Source organism: Dendrobates tinctorius, unplaced genomic scaffold (assembly GCF_039654945.1).
Source record: "Dendrobates tinctorius isolate UK_male_01 unplaced genomic scaffold, ASM3965494v1 ptg000164l, whole genome shotgun sequence".
Taxonomy (NCBI): domain Eukaryota; kingdom Metazoa; phylum Chordata; class Amphibia; order Anura; family Dendrobatidae; genus Dendrobates; species Dendrobates tinctorius.
In genome coordinates, this window is record NW_027361831.1 from 2,389,744 (window position 1) to 2,406,645 (window position 16,902).

The 16,902-nt window shown below is 45.4% G+C and overlaps 1 protein-coding gene across 1 annotated transcript in view; it reads right to left on the minus strand.

The window, feature by feature from the left end:
* LOC141052986 (uncharacterized) overlaps positions 1-16,902 on the minus strand; it is a 225,982-nt gene that overhangs the window by 3,140 nt on the left and 205,940 nt on the right. The gene's annotated exons all lie outside the window — the stretch shown is intronic.

The window sequence follows — 16,902 nt, forward strand, 5'->3', positions numbered from 1 at the left end:
AAAAAGTCCAAGAGACTAGATGTTTACAAAAGATATAAAATTAAATCTTTATTGTAGCATGATCAGGAGATAAGGAAAAGGGAATTGAGTCAGACATGACCATAGTAGCACAAAGGCGACCAAGTGGGGCATACAAGGGGCAAACGGACAAAAAAGGGGAACACAGGTGACTTTGACATGATTATGATGGTAATATTGAATGTACATAACACCCATCCCCAATTTTAGATATTAGAACCAAACAGGATAAATGAATGTGAAAGTTAATGTTACAATGAAGTAAACCATGAAAAAATCTTTACCTGTTGGAATAGTATGTAGAGGTCCACCCGAGTATGACCCCCCAATGCAGGTTTCAGCAAATGGCCTTTATCAAGGGGAAAGTATTGTGAGCTCATCTGTTCATTCATCTTTTGTGTCTGAGGATCTCCCTCTTCTGGTGAAGGAAGGTAGTGAGGATGATTTGGATGAAAGAAACCAAACACCTGATCAGGTGGATCGTGACTGGGTAACGGGAACTACAGACTGGATATAAGGCAGCCGACGCCCTTCTGAGTCGCTGGTGATTTCTCTGCTGGATTCTTGGAGACCAGTCTGATTCCTGCTTCCCAAAGATAAGTTTTTGCTCTGCTATTGAACTTATTAGTTTTGGTTTTGTTTACCTTGTTTTTTTGAGTTCAGCCATCCCCAGCCAGGGGCGTGCTGGATTCTTTTTCCTTGATCAGTGTTCTCTTTTGCTCTGCTTCCAGAATATTCTGAGTGCTGATATAGGGTTTGAAGTCTAGTAACTTCAGGGTCCTTGTTGCTTATCAGTTGTGTTGGTAGTATTTTTTGGCAGGGTTTTCTCAGATTGCAGACAGCAGCTTTTCTGTCATGTCCTTTTTAGTTAGCTTGGGCCCCATTGTTTGCTCAACCTATCTTTCTGTCTGTGTTAGTGTTTTCATCTTGCTTCACCGTCATTATATGTTGGGGGCTGCCTATTGCTTTGGGGTCTGCTCTGGGGCAGTCAGTTTTTCTCTTTTCTCTCTTTAGGCTTGTGTAGATCTCCGGCTGTGACGAGGTGTCTAGGATCACCATAGGAACACTCCACGGCTACTGCTAGTTGTGTGATAGGATCAGGGGTCTGCAATCCGCTAGTTTCCAACCTCTCTGATTTTCTGGGCTGAGCTTGTGTTTTGTTTTTTTCCTCCTCGGTGACTCGATCATAACAGGAAAGGCCATTTGCCGAAACGTGCATTGCGGGGGGGGAGGGGGTCATACTCGGGTGGACCTCTACATATTATTCCAACAGGTAAAGATTTTTTCATGGTTTACTTCATTGTAACGTTAACTTTTACATTCATATATCCTGTTTTTTTCTAATATCTAATATCTGGCTTTTGATAAAGATCATACAGATCGAAACGTGTAAAGCCTGAAACCTGTCCCATGTGTATTGGCATGTCCTGGAGAGAATTTATTGTCATTTGACATCCTGTTTTACTGAACACAAATAAAGCAAGTTAAAGTGGTTTTTACGCAGCTGGAACTACAGATTTTCTTTACTCTTCACTTTTGAACAACACCATTGATTTTACCATGTCGTGTACTACAAAACGGGAAAAAAATTCCAAGTGCGGTGAAATTGCAAAAAAAGTGCAATCCCACACTTGTTTTTTGCTTGGCTCTTTTGGTAGGTTGACTAAATGCTAAAAGTGACCTGCCATTATGGTTCTCCAGGTCATTACGAGTTCATAGACACCAAACATGTCTAGGTTCTTTTTTATCTAAGTGGTGAAAAAAAATTCCAAAGTTTGCTAAAAAAACAAAACAAAAAAAAACAACACCATTTTCCATGACCCGTAGCGTCTCCATTTTTCGTGATCTGGGGTCGGGTGAGGGCTTATTTTTTGCGTGCCGAGCTGACATTTTTAATGATACCACTTTTATGCAGACAAGTTCTTTTGATCGCCCGTTATTTTATTTTAATGCATTGTCACAGCGATCAAAAAAACGTAATTCTGGGGTTTTGACTTTTTTCTTGCTACGCCGTTTGGCGATCGGGTTAATGCTTTTTTTTATTGATAGATCGGGCGATTCTGAACGCGGCGATACCTAATATGTGTATGTGGGATTTTTTTACTGTTTTATTTTGATTGGGGCGAAAGGGGGGTGATTTGATCTTTTAGGTTTTTTTTTATTTTTTAACATTTTTTTTTACTTTTGGCATGCTTCAATAGCCTCCATAGGAGGCTTGAAACATGCACAACTCGATCGGCTCTGCTACATATGGGCGATGAGGAGATCGCCCATATGTAGCAGATTTACTCCTGTGCTTTCAGCGCCGACCACCGGGCGACGCTGAAAGCCATCAGCCTGGAACAACCATAGAGGTCTCTATGAGACCTCTGGTTGTCCAGGCAACATGACGCCGACCCACGATCACGTGACGGGGGTCGGCGATGAGCTTACTTTCGGCCCGGCGGCCGGAAGTGCTATGTAAATGCCCGCTGTCAGCTTTGACAGCGGGATTTAACTAGTTAATAGGAGCGGGCGGACGGCGATTCCACTCGCGCCTATTGCGGGCACATGTCAGCTGTTCAAAATAGCTGACATGTCCCGGCTTTGATGCGGGCTCAGCGCCGTAGCCCTCATCAAAGCAGGGGAGATGTCTGATGACGGACTGTGTCCGTCATTGGACATTAAGGTGTTAAGGAGAACATCCAGAATAATATATCATTGGCCTCAGTGTTGTTCAACATTTTTATAAATCATATTTGCTAAGGGAGCTGAATGTAAAATAATGAAATTTGAAGATGATGTAAAGCTAGGAGGGACAGCTAACACTAGAGAAGACAGAAATAGTATTCAGAAGGATCTACAGGGTGGGACATTTATATGGATACACCTAAATAAAATGGGAATTGGTTGGTGATATAAAATTCCTGTTTGTGGCACATTAGTATATGGGAGGTAGGAAACTTTTCAATATGGGTGGTGAGCTTGAGCAATGGACAGTAACTCATATAATGGTATTTAACAGGGAGCAATGCAAAATTCTACAACTGGGTAAGAAAAGCAAAAATTATATGTTCAGAATGGAAGGAATATAACTAAGCAACAGTACATGTGAAAAAGACTTGGGTATACTAATAGAACACATGAGTCAACAGTGATGCTTTAGGGGGTGGACTGACCTATGGACCTGTCTGAGATGGAAAGAACATGTAAAGGGTGATGTGCACTATGCTTTATTGTATGTATATGGGTAACAGCTGGGAATTAGTGCAGGATGACGTAGTACCAGGTTTTGGCCACAAGATGGAGACAGAGCAGTGAGAAAAGGGCTTAACAGCAGCTTAAGGCTAGGAAACCGCATAGTCATGGTAGGCAGAGTTACGGGACTGGTAAGGGGATTTCCAGCAAAAGGAGATATAAGGAAGGAGAGTCCCAGGGGCAGGGCGGAGAGACACCCACGCGGAAGAGAGAAGTGAGAATAGCACAGGAGAGGACAGAAAGAGGAGAGGCTCAGGAAGGACAGAGGAGAGCCAGAGACTGTTGCTTGGAGAGGGGGGTGGCCCTATGAAGGCAACCACAGGAAAGAACGGCAGTGGCTGACGGAAGGTTTGGGTACCGAAGAGTGAGTAGGTGTACAGCAGGGTGACTTAGCCAGGGGGAAGCGCTGTGGCCATGGGTCTAACGGCAGCCACGGTGGGTCTTTGTCAATTGAAGCAGAAGGAAGGTAACAGGTACCCAGGCCAAGGAGCAGAAGCTGTTGTGTCTGCTGTGGATGTCAAGATAACACCCAATAAAGTTTAGACCTGATTGAACAGATTTCTGCATCTGCCTCCCATCTCTTCCGTGGCCGAAAGGGACCACCCCCCCAGTCGGCACACGTACCTACAATGCAACAGCAAGAAAGGCAAAGACGGTTCTGGGATGTATTAAGAGAAGCATATAGTCACATCATGTGAAGTAATTATCCCTTTCTAATCCTCTGTGTCCAGTTTTGGGTACCATAATATAAAAAAAACACATTAACCTTGTTACAGTGTTTCAGAGAAGAGCTACCAGGATGGTGAGTGGACTGCAAACTATGTCTTACAAGGAATGGTAAATAGATCTGTAAGTGTTTAGCTTGCAAAAAAGAAGGCTAAGAGAAGAATTAATAGCGGTCTATAAATATCTTAAGTGATGTCACTTTCTAGAGAGATCATCATCATTTTCATATTCACTCCACAAAACAGACAGTGCCAATGCTTTCTACAATGCCACTTTTGCATTAGCTATTGACTCAGTTGCCCCTCTCGTACATGGCAGAGTGTAGGGAATCAATTCACAACCCTGGCACAATAACCTCATTAAAAAGCTTTGGCAAGTGTCCAAGGTTGTGGAGTGGCATTGGAAGAAAACACAAGATGACTTCACCGCTTTCAAACAAGCTAGACTCCGAGATGAAATGGGATGAAACGGAAAAGGATAAGATACAGATTAGATATCAGAAAATTGTTTTGGACAGGGAGGGTGATCACTGAGTTGAACAGGCTGCCACGAGAGGTGGCGAATTCTCCTTCAATGGAAGTCTTCAAGCAGAAGCTGGACAGATATGTCTAAGATGTTTAGTGAATTCTGCATTGAGCAGGGATTTGGACACAACGCTGGAGGTCCTTCCATCTAACATTCTATGTTTCTATGAGCAGTCTATTTCCTACTTCACTTTTTTTTTTTAAAAAAAAACTGAAACATAAATGAACATTTTAATAAAAAAAGAGGAATTTTTCATTTTTACATTCCGCTTAGTAAAGGGTTAATAAACTTTCTGAATGTGGTTTTGGATAGTATGAGGAGTGCAGTTTTATAAGATATAGGCCCCTCAAACAAACTTAGGGATTTTTTTTAGTTCCACCAAAAAAAGGTTTTGTAAATCTCTTGGAACATAGGAACACTTGCTGCTAAACAGTTTAAGCCTTGTAACTTCCTAAAAATTACAAAATGATGTTTGAGAAGTGATGCTGATGTAATAGGGGAAATGTTATTTATTAATTATTTGCTGTAGGATCTCTTTTAAGGTCATGCAAATTGAGAGTTTCAAAACATATCGATCTAGATCAGGGGTTTCAAAGACGTAGCCCGCAGACCGTATGAGGACCCTGAGGCTGCTTCATGTGGCCAGTAGGCACAGTAGATCCCTTGATGATCATGGCCTGGTCCAGGAGATGCCAACGCCAGCACTTTACTTCAATTGAATATGCATCATTGGACCCACATTCAATTGAAATGTATTGTTGTGCCGATACCGGCTCTCTGCACAGCAATGTCACTGCCAGCCCCTGGCCAATCAGCAACTGACAAAGGCATGCTGACGTGGCAGCGTATGACATCACAGCCATGTGCCAGCACACAGATGTCATCTGCTGGCCTCTGATTGGCCAGTGTCTGGCATTGGTATTGTCGTGCAGAGTGTCTCTGAGTGGCAATACATTTCCATTGAATGTGCATCCAAGGACGCACATTCAGCTGAAATGAAGAGCTGCCGTCAGCCAATCCTCAACCAGGTTGTGATCTTCAAGGGATCTACAGTGCTTGCGGGCCACATGTGCAGAAAAGACTCCAAGAGAACAGAGGTCACATGAGAAGAATCTTTCTTTTTGTTTGTCTTTTTAATATGTGTGTATGTGAAGAGCGGCACAATAGGGGATATAAAATATGGGAACATTACTACAATATGGGTATGTAGATGGGAACAAAACTACAATATGGGGGCATAAGTACAATATAGGGACCTGGAAGCTACCTTGAATCTCGAATACCCCATTGTCATGGATTTCACTCCAGAAAAAGGTCCAGCAAAACCCGAAGCAACAGGGCCAGTTTAGGATGGAGCAGGAAGTGATGGATCAGTGGCAGTATGGTGACTACTTGATTGTGATATACCCGGACTACAGCAATAATAAAGCAGCCACAACCAGTGACTGAGAAGACTGTGACTTCTCTGCATTTACTGGTTCCTACTCACCTGGGTAGTCATACGTAGGAATCTCTTCTTTACACCCGTCATCACTCCTCACATATGTCTCTGTAATATTATTATGGGTAAGATCTTTTTCCTGAAACAAATGTTGTAAAAGTCACAGACAGATGGAGAAGTCACATCTATGATCGGCTCTAATCCTGCCATCTCCGACGTTCTCATTACACAAGTATAAAATATATAATACATGTAACACTGGTAGATAGAACAAAACTGAGCACAAGACCTTCACAACCGTTTACACATCATAGGAGAGATCTCATGACACTTTCTCTCCATCTACCTGATGATCCTGAGGAACATCGGGATTTTCTTGTTTACAGTCCTGTGGAAGAAGAGGACGGGGACATCTCTCTGGTGTTGTCCTATTATTGGAGAGATCTGGAGGAAACACATACAGAGACTGAATTCACTCTTAACATACAGAATTATAGGCTGTGTGTATTTAGCCCTGTCTATTACCTGGAGATGTGGGGGGCTGGGGAACCTCCATCATGACGTCCTTGTACAAATCTTTGTGTCCTTCTAAATACTCCCACTCCTCCATGAAGTAATGTATGGTGACATCCTGACACGTTAAAGGAACTTGATACATACAATGATACTGTCTTCTCCAAGATCCCCTGATAGGGCTACTGATTAACAATAAGGGTAACAGGTTCGTCGGGACTCACCAGGAAATAAGAGACTGGCAGGAAACCTAACCAAATAAAACATATATTTTAGGCCACAGAAACAAGCAGTTTCTCCCTCGGAGTCGGCAGCTAATTGTTTCTCATCTTCCATAATGCTAATTCTCGTCTCATTTACCGGCACTGGAATCGGCATTAACAATACTGCAGGAGATATTCATTACACGTGACATGAGGAATAACTACTTCATGGTGAGGACATCTTCATCTTTTACTATGGTTCTGGATAATATATCTGGCCAGAGTCCGTCACTGACTACAACACCACCGGTCGCCTGTATGAATGTTTCCTGTGCTCCCCCGGATATAATCTTGTCGTGTCAGATCAGACAGATGTAGTCTGTGTTACATAGCCAACATCTCTTTAATTGCTAATTCTCATCTCATTTACCGACCCTGGAATCGGCATTAGCAATACTGCAGGAGATATTCATTACACGTGACATGAGAAATAACTACTTCATGATGAGGATGACATCTTCATCTCCTACTACAGCTCTAGAAACATATCCAGCCAAAGTCCATCACTGACTCCATCACCACATGCATGAATGTTTCCCGTGTTCCCTGGGCTGTAATCTTTTTTCGTGTCCGATCAGGCATATGACGTCTGTGTTACACAGCTGACATCTATGTGTAAGTGCAGCAACTGGAGCTAGCTCCGATCACTGCAATTTAATTGTTTAAATATTGTCATTGACTGTGTGCTGGTGAATATCTTCTAACTGCCATGTTCGCCCTCCTGTGAAGCTCAGTCACGGGCTTTTCTTTAAGGGAGAAGCGTGATTTTTCTATCAATATATCCTATAATTGGAGACTTAGAAGGTAGGGGAGAGGCGGGATGATGGGAGCTGATCACACATGTTCTGCAATACAATAGTAATGCAGTATATAGTATAAGACCACAGGATCCAGTTCCCTAGGGCGGCCACAAAATAAAGTACAAAGTTGAGGAAAAGAACAGACATTATATACATAAAAAACCACTTCCCTTTCTCCGCTTCCAAAATGAAGAAAATGAAAATAAACAGATAATCATATTTGGTATCGAAAAAGTCTTAGTTACTCACCGGTTAACGGTATTTTTCGGAGTCCATGACAGCACCACCTGAGAGAGGGATCCGCCCTTCCTAGGAACAGGAAAACCTACAGATACAAAAGGGCGGCACCTCTCCCACGCATCAGTTGGATTACAGAGCATAAAAGAGGACCTCCAAGGTTAATGCATGATTATATGTACAACAATATTAATACTTAAATTATTATCACCCGTGGATATGTACAAAGGGAAGACGTGCACACCCAAATTGACTAAGGTAAGGGAATCTATGGGTGCTGTCATGGACTCCGAAAAATACCATTAACCGGTGAGTAACTAAGACTTTATTCGGTCGTCCATGACAGCACCACCTGAGAGAATTACAGAGAGTAATCACTACTTTAGGGGGGGGACTACAGCCTGCAGAACCCTGATACCGAAGGAGAGATCTGCAGAAGCACCCAAGTCTAGCCTATAATGACTATAAAAAGTGCTCGGAGAGGACCAAGTGGCCGCCTTACAAATCTGGTCGATGGAGACTTCCGATCTCTCGGCCCACGAGGTCGCCACGGCTCTGGTGGAATGCGCCTTCAATTTCTCCGGAGCTACTCTACCTTTTGAGGTATAAGCTAACGAGATTGCTTCTCTAATCCATCTGGCTAGTGTACTTTTGGACACCCTAAGACCTTTCCTAGGGCCTTGGTAGGAGACAAAGAGGGCATTGTCCTTCTTCCAGGGATCGGTAGCCGCTAGATACTCCAAGAGGCATCTCCTAACATCTAAAGTGTGTAGCTTCTCCTCTTTCTCATTAGTTGGTTTAGGGAGGAAGGATGGAAGGACTATTTCCTGCGACCTATGAAAGCTGGAGGCTACTTTTGGTAAATATGCTGGGTCAGGTCTAAGTATTACCCTATCCTCTTTTACCTGAAGAAAAGGTGGGCGCCTAGACAATGCCTGAATGTCGCTTACCCTACGGGCTGACGTTATGGCTATCAGGAAAGCTATCTTGAGGGACAGGCTCCTAATAGAGGCTGACGAGATGGGTTCAAATGGCACTTCTGTCATAGCTGTGAGGACTAGGTTCAAATCCCATGGCGTGAGTCTATTCTTTACTATTGGTCTGGATCTACTCGCTGCTTTGATAAACCTATTGACCCAGTAATTAGCCGCGATGTTGCAGCTAAAGAGGGCCCCTAAGGCAGATACCTGTACTTTAAGGGTACTGTGGAGAGACCCAGGTCCAGCCCTTTTTGTAAAAATTCCAAGATCTGGCCTATAGGGACGGAATCATCAGTATTTATATTTGAGCTTTGGAGGAATCTTTTCCAAATTCTGACGTAAATCTTAGTTGTCACCACTTTCCTACTTTTTAGTAGAGTGTCAATTAGGTCTGGGGAGAAGCCTTTACTTTTTAGCAGTGACCGCTCAAATTCCACGCCGTGAGATGTAGGCCAGCCACCTGAGGGTGGAAGACCGGGCCTTGGGACAGAAGGTCCGGGATGTCCGGGAGAACCCAAGGATCGTCTACCGACATGATCCTGAGGTTCGAGAACCATGCTCTTCTGGGCCAGAACGGGGCGATGACTATGACCCTTGCCCTGTCCTTCCTGATCTTCCTCAACACCAGAGGAAGTAGAGCTAGGGGAGGAAAGGCGTAGGCTAGCCTGAAGTCCCATTTTATCAGTAGCGCATCTACTGCCAGAGGAGTCTCCCTGGGATTTAGGGAGCAAAACTGTCTCGTTTTTGAGTTCTCCTTGGTGGCGAATAGATCCACCTCTGGATGACCCCCATCTCTGCACGATCTTAACGAAAATGGAGGTGTTTAAGGCCCACTCTCCTTGTTTTAACAGATTGCGGCTTAGGAAATCTGCCGCGACGTTCTCTTTTCCTCTTATGTGAAGAGCCGTGAGAGATAAAAAATGCCGCTCTGCTAGCTGGAACAACTGTCCTGCCACATTCATCAGAGTTTTGGATCGAGTTCCGCCTTGGTGGTTGATATAGGCCACGGCCACTCGATTGTCCGAGAGAACTCGTACGTGATGGCCCTATAGATACATATGGAGCTCTTTAGCTGCGTGTACTACCGCTGTCAATTCTTTCAAATTAGAAGACATTTGTATCTGATCCCGTTCCCATAGGCCCTGGACCAGAATTTCCTCCATATGCGCCCCTCAGCCGGAAGGACTTGCATCCGTGGTGACCACGCGGGTAATGTTATACTCCCAAGGGACCCCTCTAGACAAGTTATTTCTTTCTAGCCACCACTCCAGGGACTCTATTGTGTTTCTGGATAAGGTCAGTCGACCTTCTAAGTTACCCCCAAGAATCCTCTGATACCATAAAACTTCGCCCTGTAGAGTTCTCGTATGAACTTGGGCCCACTGGACCGCGGGAATGCAGGATGAGAGGGAACCCAACAGGGACATGGCTTTCCTGAGGGACATGGAGGGGTTGTTGGAAGCGTTCAGGACCGGCCATGCAGGTGCAGCAGCTTCTCTGGGGGCAGACGGCATTCCTGCTTTTTAGAATCTAGGGTTAGGCCTAAAAATTGTTGAATTTTTAATGGCTGCAAACGGGATTTTTTGATATTAAGTAGCCATCCCAACCGCTCTAGAGCCGCCGTTGTTTTCTGTAATTGTTCTAAACACTGCTCGGCTGAACTGCCTATTATAAGGAGGTCATCTAGATAGGGAACGATTAGAATGTTTAGCTTGCGCAGATGGGCCATCACCTCTGCCATCACTTTGGTGAATACTCGGGGCGCAACTGCCACCCCGAAGGGTAAGGCCGCGTACTGGAAGTGCTGGATTGACCCCTCCAACTGAACCGCCAGTCTAAGGAAAGGTTGGTGTGCTAGACATATGGGTATATGGTAGTAAGCGTCTTTCAGATCTAGGACCACCATGAAGCAGTTTTGAAACAGCATCTTTATTGTGGTGTTAATTGTTTCCATTTTAAACGGACGTACGACCAGGAATTTATTGAGGGCTTTGAGGTTAAATATAGCCCTAAATGAGTCGTCCGGTTTGCGGACCAAGAACAGGGGGGAATAGAAGCCTTTCCCCCTCTCTTCCTCTGGAACTCTCGTCAGGACTTTTTTGTCCAGTAGCTCGAGGACCTCGGTCTCCAGGGCAGCTTGTTCTAGCGGGGAAGATTTGAACGGAGTTACCCTGAACCGATCTTGGGGAACGCAGGAGAACTCTAGGTGCAGTCCTGTAGCTATCACCCCCAGTATCCAGCTGCTATTTGAGATTCTGGCCCAGGCTGGGTAGAAGGCAGATAATCTTCCTCCTACCGGAGCCACTAGTCATTGGGGCGGCTTCTTATTATCCCGTGATGGACCTTCTTGGCGCCCACCTCCTCCGAACATGAAGCCCGTACCTCTGGTTTTCTTGTTGTCCCATCTGTTCTGATCTCTGGCCTGCCTCCTGCGGGAATACCCTTTCCTAGAAAAGGGACGTCTCCAGGATGTATTCGGCAGACTCGGAAATTTCTTTTTCTCATCCCCGGCTTTCTCTAACAGTTCGTCTAGGACGGGGTCTAACAAGTATTCACCCTCACAGGGGATAGAACAGAGACGGGACCTGGCTTGGATATCTCCCGGCCAGCATTTTAACCAGAGGGCTCTTCGGGCCGAATTAGACAAACTTGCAGACCTGGCCGCCATTCTTACTGAGTCTGCCGAGGCATCTGCCAGAAAGGCAGCAGCATTCTGGATAATTGGAAGAGACTTACGGATGGAAGCTCGCGAGGTTCCATCCTTTAGCTGGGAGTCCAATTGATCCAGCCAAACCATCATGGATCTGGCTGCGCACGTGGCTGCTATTGCTGGCCTTAGGGCGCCTGCTGACATCTCCCATGTGCCCTTTAAAAAGGAATCTGCCTTTTTATCTAGGGGGTCTTTAAGGGAGGCCATATCGTCGAAGGGTATAGATGACTTTTTGGAGGCCTTAGCTACCGCTGCATCCAGCTTGGGGGCCTTATCCCATCGACTTACTATTGGGTCCTCAAAGGGGTATCTTCGCTTGAAAGCAGGCGGCATAGAACCCCTTTTTTCCGTTTTTTTCCACTCCCTGTCTATCAGGCTCTGGACTCTTTCGTTTAATGGAAAAGTCCTTTGCTTTCTGGGGTCTAGACCCCCGAACATAATGTCCTGAGCAGACAGTTCTGTCTTTTTTTCTTCAACCCCCATGGTTGACCTTATGGTTTTAATTAATTTATCCATTTGGTCCAAGGGAAAACAGAACTGGCTGGAATCCTCTTCGGAAGAAGAAGAGGAGGCCGAGGACTCTGAGGAGATATCTTCCCTCCTAGGGCCGACTGAAGATTCTGAGCCTGAAACAATAGCCCGTCTTCTTTTAGAAGAATCTTCTTTTGATAGGGCTTTTATTTCAGTCCTGATTAATTGCCTCAGGTCTGTAGCGAAGCTTGGAGCTTCTTCCGCTACCTGCATAAATAGGGAAGAGTGTAAGAGTCTGATACTCCACTCACGTTCTACCCCTCATCTCCGTCCCTACCGTCTGTCTCACGCAAGACTGACACAATCTCTTAGGGTGGCCATCTGGTAAGGGGCAACTACAGAGGGAACATTCCTTGTGCTTCTGCTTCCCTGTGGCCTTCTTCCCCTGAGAATCAAACACATAAGGGGACACTGCATTAGGATACATTCTCGCAGATCTCTTACCCTTGCAGATGAGGACAGGTACCGGATCATGGGGGGCTGCAGGAGGATCCTTTGGCCTAGAGGAACTACTGTGGCTCTGTCCACTCGAACGTCCCTCCTTCCGCCTCTTAGGCTGGTCACTGGGGTGCTTTGCCACGGGCTGCACCTCTTGTGGGTCCATGGGGGCTTCTGTTGTGTCCATCGCTGGGCCTCCAGAAGCACCTCAGCAGCAATGCCTTCTGTCTTAAGAAGGCATCCCCTCTGGATCAGCAGGAACTCCGTCCGGTGTTCGGGCCCCCCATTGGACCGCTCCTCGCGATCCTTCCCTTCAGGCCTGCCCGGCCCCCTCAGGCGGCGGGCGCGCATCGGCACGTGTCCACAACAACCGGAAGTCGAGCCGGCATCCGACTTCCGGTTTCGGCGCTAGGCCCCGCCCCCTCCGCCGCGTCACCTCCGCCGCGCGACAGAGGCCACGGGGACGCGCGGCAAGGGGCTAGCACTGCGCCGCCGGCTCGGAACCGCCGCTCCCTTTGTGGGACACCGCCGGCGGCGCCCGCCCGAACGGGCCGCACCCCCGGGGGAAGGAGACACAGGGGGACACCGCTTACCTCACCGGCCCCATGGAGAAGGCGCCCACCGGACCCTGTTTCCGCCTGCTCCTACCACTGCCGTGGAAATCCTACCCGGACCCACCGTGGCGCATCCAGGGCCCCCAGCGAGACCGAGGTAGGAGAACCCCCCGCTACCTGAGTCGGTCCGCTGGCCTGGGAATTCGGTTATCCATGACGGACGATCTGTAGGGAGTTCTGTCCTTGTTAGGAACAGGAAACCAACTGATGCGTGGGAGAGGTGCCACCCTTTTGTATCTGTAGGTTTTCCTGTTCCTAGGAAGGGCGGATCCCTCTCTCAGGTGGTGCTGTCATGGACGACCGAATAAAGTACGATTTATTAAAATACAAAATTAGTTAACACATAAATGCCTGAATGAGAAAAAAAATTGAAATGCAAGAGTTACAGAACCTAACAGCACCCCGAATAGGAGATGCATGTATGATAGGTGCAATGTGAGATGCAATGTGAGATGCATACCCCTAATGCAGCAACTGACTGGCTGCGACCCCTGGGCAGAGGTAAATGAGATATCCCACTTCTGACCTCCCCCAACCTTTGTAAATCTCACGGCAAATGATCGGGGGTCGCCGGCCACCTGCGGCTATTGTAATGTGCGTCTGGCGTCTTAATTGGAGCCTGTTATCTACTGGCCCGACACATATTGATTGTCCTGTCCTCTGTATGTATATATATATTCTGAGACCGGTGAGTAAAATATTGTCACACTGGAAATACGTGGAGAAGCAGTGATCTTTTATATGTTCCCATGTTACAAAGCCTTTCGAGCCAGCGTCCTTCATCCAGAAGTGAGGAAAAGCAGAGTGGACCTCCTGAAACACGGGGTGGTAATGTAAGAGGTATTACAGCACAGAAGACCCCGTTACAGCAAGTATTACCATTTTTGATCACTGCATTATTTCAAAAACTGGGAAAAACATTACATTCAAAATATCTAAGCCCTCACCCAATGTCCTGGATGGAAAATTACAAAAAAGTTGCTGGTCACAAGTTTTTATTCAAATATTTAGGTTATTCAAAACTCCTACAAGTTTTTCACAAAATAACATACAACGGCACAAGTGCAACTTTCTAAACAAAGTAATAAGGACCGATTTTACATTTTGAGGTGCTGGAATAGATTTTTATATGGAACTACATTCAGAACTAATACAAATATTTCCACAGAAAGCAAATTTCTGATAAAGTTTTGTAGATTGAAGAATTATTTTTAAAAAAAGTTATGGTTTTTGAACAGGATAAGGAAAAAAAAGGAAAACTCAAAAAATAGTGATGAGCAAGCATACTCGGTAATGCTCGGTACTCGCCTGAGCATCGCTGTACTCGCAGTACTCGGCGAGCGTCGAGCATTTCTGGGATTGTTAGGCGGGAGTTCAGGTCCCCGCCCTGCATGTTTGCCGCTCTTTAGAGCACCAATCAGCATACAGGGATTGTCTGCCATGCACTGTAATGCTGCAGCCATGTTGGTTGTGGCATTGTAGTGATTGGCTGGCCGTACAGCGTCATCAAGTCTATATCAGACTAGGCACCGCCCTGCTCGTCACAGTCAGCTCTGGAATGACCTGTGTAGGGAGAGTTGCTGCAGCAATAGGGACAGAATAAGTTGGGTATCAGTTAGGGTGGGTATACCATTGTTGAATCTATAAATCCAGGTAAACCAACAGTCCTTCTAAGGACTAATTACGGGGTATATAGATTGCAGTGCTAGATAGGCAGGGAGTGTATGTGGGTATACAGATATCACTGCTAGGCAGGCAGGCATTATATTTGGCATACTTCATTGCATATGTCAAGAAGGCCCATTCCATTACTGTCTGCTGCTGCCTATTACATATATTGAAGGTATATACATAGCCCCAGGTATCAGTGGCCAGGAATTTTTTTTTTTGCATCTTAATCTTGATTATTTTATTCAAAAGCAATCCACAGCACACTTTTTTTTCTCCATTTTCTTGTTGACACTGCAGAATACGGCTAGATCCGCTTTATAGTACAGCGTGAAAATCCAGCTATTTTAAATGGGTTTGCCCATCGCAGCCATCACATCTAAGTGCGCAGAAAATTCTGCCATTTTTGTGGTACTGTAAAAAATTTTTGGAGTGTCTTATACAATTTCTTGACACCATTTTGCTGCCAAAAAATATTTGGCTACAGGGCAGATATTATCCACGGGATTTTGTCCGACACACAGATCGCATATCATTGCGGTCAAAATTGTGCCATTTCAGGCCTCCATAGAATTGTTTTTGTGTCTAAACCTACTGATTGACACAGTTTACTGGCAAAAAAAAAAAAATACAGGCCAGATTTTTGAAAGTGTGGTATCTCCTTGACATGCCTCATCTATCTGTGGGCTAAAAATTGTGGCATTTCAGGCCTCCATTGAACTGTTTTGCTGTGTTCTACCCTAGTTAGTGACACTATTTTGCTGTAAAAAAAATAAGACAAGCCACATGGTATCTCCGTCACACGTCTCACCTATCTGTGGGCTAAAAATTGTGGTATTTCAGGCCTATATTGAACTGTTCTCGCTGTGCCTTTGGCTAGTTAGTGACACTATTTTTCTATTTTTTTTGTTTAAAATACAGGCCAGATATTTGAAAGAGTGGTATCTCCTTCACACGCCTCATCCATGTGTTGTCTAAAAATTGTGGCATTTCAGGTCTACATTGACCTTTTTTTGGTCTGTCTTAGTTATTGGCACAATATTGCTGTGGAAAAAAAAAAAAATACAGGAGAGATATTTTTAAGTGGGGTGTATTCGTCACATGGCTCACCCATCTGTGGTCTAAAAAATGTGGCATTTGAGGGCTCCACCAAGATGGTGAGCGGCGATGATGCCATAATTAGTGACACCAGCCCACTTCTCTGTGTTATGAAATGCTCTCTGCTCACAATCAAAGAGGATGCATTGCAGGCAGAGAGTGATGAGACGGAGCAAGGAACCATAAACTGTGATTACACACAGCCCAGCCTCATCTCATCCCAAAGTGGATTGGGTGACAATGAGGAAGAGGAGGAGGAGGTAGAACAGGAGCTACTTTCATGTGCTCTAGACAGTACTACAAGCACAACTGTCATACTGTCTGTTCAGTCTGGATAGCCTGAGGACAGGGAGGAGGAGGAGCGCATGGTCAGTCATCCTCTTGAAGAGGACACAGAAGTCTTGCCTGTTAGCAATCTGGCACACATACAGTGCCTTGCGAAAGTATTCGGCCCCCTGGAACGCTTCAACCTTTTCCCAGTGTCAGTGTTGTCCTCCTTCTCCTGATCCAGCACCACTAGATCACCATGGTGACCGTGGTCCATGATGCAACGCAAGTTTATTGTGTTAAAGGGTGTTTTTGATGTCAGTAAAAAAAATGTATACACATTATGTTGATGTGTACCCCCCAGGGGGAAATGTTTGCCAGCCCATACAATTAGTGTATGAGCATTACAAATATAGGAGACATGCTTTTTTTATAATGGGTTTTTTTTTTACAAGGCCCTCCCCCACGTTTCTTCCAAGGGGGATTGAGGTACATGCAAATTTGGGGCAGGCCTTGCATTCACTGCATAGCCAAACAGTATGGGAGATCCAGTTCATAATAATGGGAACTGTAGGGATTGGTCAGCTGCTTCAACAATGCAAATTTCAACTTTTGGGTCTTTATCCTCAACACAGAGATTTTGCACTGCAGGTTCTTCAGCTTCAAGACTGAAATTCTCCACTGCAGGTTCTCCAGGCTCAACACTGCAATTCTCCACTGCTAGCTCTTCATCCTCATCACTGCAATTCTCCATTGCCATGTGTTCTTTAGCCTCACCACTGCAATTCACCAATGGAGGTTCTTCAGTCTCAACACTGCAATTCACTGCATAGTCA